We start from the raw sequence: 4700 nt of genomic DNA on the forward strand, positions 1-4700 counted from the left end.
TTGAAGGGCTGGCCCCTAAATATATCTTTTGCACATAGCTCGGAAACGAAAAAGAATTTCTGAATAGTTGTTGAACAAAAAGTGTTCAAAATCATGAGAGCTTTAAAGTAATATGAAGAAAAATAGGCTGGCCCCTCAAAATAGGGGCCGAGAGGGGCCGAAAGTCTTTGATCAATAACTCTTTAACGACCAATATTTTGTAATGCATTACTGAAGCAAAAATGTTCATCTCAACAAATTACAACTATATATTATGATATTCACGTCATATGTTACATAATTAAGGGCCATAAGGGGCCAGAATGCTAAATCTTTGACGCCTTATATCTCAAAATTGGGAAATATTTTGATAAGCAATATTGAACAAAAGATATTCAAAATAATGTTCTAAACAATATGCAACGTTTCAATTTTCGCTAAACTTCCCCATTAAGGAGTTGAAGGGCTGGCCCCTAAATATATCTTTTGCATATAGGTCGGAAACGAAAAAGAATTTCTGACTAGTTGTTGAACAAAAAGTGTTCAAGATCATGAGAGCTTTAAAGTGATATGAAGAAAAAGGGGCTGGCCCCTCAAAATAGGGGCTGAGAGGGGCCGAAAGTCTTTGAACAATAACTCTTTAACGATCAATATTTTGCAATGCATTACTGAAGCAAAAATGTTCATCTCAACAATTTACAACTATATATTATGATATTCACATCATATGTTACATAATTAGGGGCCATAAGGGGCCAGAATGCTAAATCTTTGACGCTTTATATCTCAAAAGTGTTAAATATTTTGATAAGCAATATTGAAAAAAAAGATGTTCAAAATAATGTTCTAAACAATATGCAACCTTTCATATTCTGCTAAAGGTCCCCATTAAGGAGTTGAAGGGCCGGCCCCTAAATATATCCTTCGGATATATCTCGGAAACGAAAAAGAATTTTTGAATAATTCTTGAACAAAAAGTGTTCAAAATCATGAGAGCTTTATGGTGATATCAAGGAAAAGGGTCTGACACATTAAATGAGGGGCTGAGAGGGACCGAAAGTATACAATCAATAACTTTTTAATGATCAATATTTTGTAATATATTACTGAAGCGAAATAGTACATCTTCACACACTTTATCTAAATAACATGATGTTGATATCATATATTACGCAGTAAGGGGTCTTTAGGGGGCCAGATTGCCTAATCTATGGCGCAATATATCTCGAAAAGGAAGAATATTTTTATAAGCAGTATTGAACAAAAGACGATCAAAATAATATTCTGAACAATATGCATTCTTTCAATTTTGCTAGACGTCCCCATTTAGGACTTGAAGGGCTGGCCTTTAATATTTCTTTTGCATGTATCCCGAAAACAAAAGAGAATTTCTGACTAGTTGTTGAACAAAAAGTATTCAAAATCATGAAAGCTTTAAAATGATATCAAGAAAAAGAGGCTGACCTCTCACATTAGGGGCCAAGAAGGGGTGAAAGTCTTTAATCTATATTCCTTTAATGATCAATATTTTGTAAAACATTATTAAAGCAAAATTGTTCGTCTTAACAATTTATTTATATCATTATATTTGAACGAAAATCTCAGTCAAATTCTTATCTCATCTTATCAAAAATCGGACGGAAGACCCACTCGTTGCTCGCAACGAGATCTCATCTAGTTATTATTATTATTCTTTTTTTCATAGTTATGGCGATATCTCAGCTGTGAGTGAGCAGATTTCAGAGATTTTTTCGCGGAAGATGCATCATGTAAATATCTCCAGACGTGTTTTTCATTTTTTCAAAATTCACTTCCATTCGCGATTTTTGGGGAAATTTGTATTTTTTATATGGCATTTTGTCCAGAATTTTTCTCGACAACGGCTAAAGATATGAAGTTGAAACTAAATGAATAAATAGAACATCAAATTCCAATATGGGGAACGACCTTTATTTTTCGTCGTCGCCACTTCCGGTCGCAAACGGAAGTGAATTCAAAAAGTCCAATTTTTCAACTTTTTTGTTTTTCAATATTTTTCTTTAGGATTTACAGGGTTTATAGAGTGTTTTACAAAAATTCTAAATATGTATTCAATATTTTGATGCGTGCATTTATTGCAAAGATATGACCGATCCAAACTTTGTCCCACTGTCTGGGGTTCGAATCCTGCTGGAGGTAGTTAATTTTTTTTTCTTTGTTTTTCTCTTTTTTTCAGTTGCTAATGACTTCTCTCTCTTTAAAAACATGTATGGTAGTTTTTGCTGATTTTTAAAAGCTTTTTTGTCAGAGATTCTGTAGAAAACCTTTCGACATATACTGAATATCTTTGCATCTATAATATGTCCTTCTAAAACTATTTTAAGGATTTCATTCTTGTCCCCAAAGCTTGACCCATTCAAAAGTTGTCACCCCTTTTGCAATAAAACCTTGTTATCGCTACTCCTCCGAAACCGTAAAACGTAGAGATTCCAAGCCTTCAGCAGTGTCTTCGACTCATTTAATACTCTCTTCATTCTATCATTGCAAAAGCATTCTTTGGTCCCTTGTATGAGTTACTGCCCCTGAAAGTTTATGCTGCTTACATTTAATGAACTTTTTTTAAAACGGTGTATCCTAGAGACATGGGACCAACTGCATCGGCATGTTTGACTTTGACCTTAAAATATAGGTCAAGGTCAAAGTCATTTAAAAAAAAAACATAAGAAATTCCTTATATATTTGTAAAATATAGCAATTCACCAAAGGACCTTGAACTTTGACCTTGACCTTTGGCCTTGACATTGGGTCAAATGAAAAGTAAGGACATGCATCCAGCTCCAGTATCAGGTAAAAACATAGAAAGTAAAGATTTCCTTGTTGTTTTTTTTTGTTTTGTTTTTTGTTTTGTTTTTTTTTTGGAAATGACCTTGACCTTTGATCTTGACCTAAAGGTCACAATCAGGCTTAAAGTTGTGAAAGTAGTTACAATTCTTAGTTTATAAGAGGCATAAAATAAATAATTCATCCTCCCCCCTTCTTAAAAAAAATCACATCAACAACCACGTAGAATATTTCTGTAAAATTCAAACCAGACCTCGGATCGACAACATATTTGGTACATATGTAGCATAGACCTCAGAGAAACTTTCTTGAGAGTTTTACGGTGAGTCTTATAAGTTTATAGAAGTCATGAAGTTTCACGGCAAGAACTACAAGTTCTGTTGTGTTTGAAATTAAAGTGCAGGTGGACGAAGAAATGATCTAAACCTTTTATCGGCTATTTCTTCAGATGTCGTTAGTAGCATTCGATTTTTCTGATATGATACGACATTTTAATACCAAGCATTCTCTCTTTCTTTTACATTTGGAATTTATTTGATTTTTATTTAGAATTAATCAGTTTCCAGAAATAGCGATTTTCTGTATATTAAAAACAATTCTCGCTTTCATTGTCGTGTTTCCCTTCTAAAAATGCATGTTGGGAGTTTAATTTGTGCTACACATATTTAATTTAACCCAAAGAAATGCTTATTTAAATGTTTCATATTTATTTCAGGATATTCAGTCAGAAATGTTAAAATCCGAACCCGATCTTTTAAGCTTACAACAAAGCTATTTTCAAAAAATTCAGCATGCTCACAATATCGATGAATCGGGCTACAGTCCATTAATACATTTTCATTAGGGAACAGTGTTAACGTTTTCTCACGCAGCCCGTCCCTTTTTATTAAGGTCTTCCGACTTCCTTCGGAAGACCTTATTGTTTTCCGTCTGTTTTCTATTATTATTATTCTTTTTTTCATAGTTATGGCGATATCTCAGCTGTGAGTGAGCAGATTTCAGAGATTTTTTCGCGGAAGATGCATCATGTAAATATCTCCAGACGTGTTTTTCATTTTTTCAAAATTCACTTCCATTCGCGATTTTTGGGGAAATTTGTATTTTTTATATGGCATTTTGTCCAGAATTTTTCTCGACAACGGCTAAAGATATGAAGTTGAAACTAAATGAATAAATAGAACATCAAATTCCAATATGGGGAACGACCTTTATTTTTCGTCGTCGCCACTTCCGGTCGCAAACGGAAGTGAATTCAAAAAGTCCAATTTTTCAACTTTTTTGTTTTTCAATATTTTTCTTTAGGATTTACAGGGTTTATAGAGTGTTTTACAAAAATTCTAAATATGTATTCAATATTTTGATGCGTGCATTTATTGCAAAGATATGACCGATCCAAACTTTGTCCCACTGTCTGGGGTTCGAATCCTGCTGGAGGTAGTTAATTTTTTTTTCTTTATTTTTCTCTTTTTTTCAGTTGCTAATGACTTCTCTCTCTTTAAAAACATGTATGGTAGTTTTTGCTGATTTTTAAAAGCTTTTTTGTCAGAGATTCTGTAGAAAACCTTTCGACATATACTGAATATCTTTGCATCTATAATATGTCCTTCTAAAACTATTTTAAGGATTTCATTCTTGTCCCCAAAGCTTGACCCATTCAAAAGTTGTCACCCCTTTTGCAATAAAACCTTGTTATCGCTACTCCTCCGAAACCGTAAAACGTAGAGATTCCAAGCCTTCAGCAGTGTCTTCGACTCATTTAATACTCTCTTCATTCTATCATTGCAAAAGCATTCTTTGGTCCCTTGTATGAGTTACTGCCCCTGAAAGTTTATGCTGCTTACATTTAATGAACTTTTTTTAAAACGGTGTATCCTAGAGACATGGGACCAACTGCATCGGCA

This window comes from Saccostrea echinata, unplaced genomic scaffold, assembly GCF_033153115.1.
Source record: "Saccostrea echinata isolate AGI-Se365-2 ecotype Australia unplaced genomic scaffold, CSIRO_AGI_Sech_v1 ptg000033l, whole genome shotgun sequence".
NCBI classification, from domain to species: Eukaryota; Metazoa; Mollusca; class Bivalvia; order Ostreida; family Ostreidae; genus Saccostrea; species Saccostrea echinata.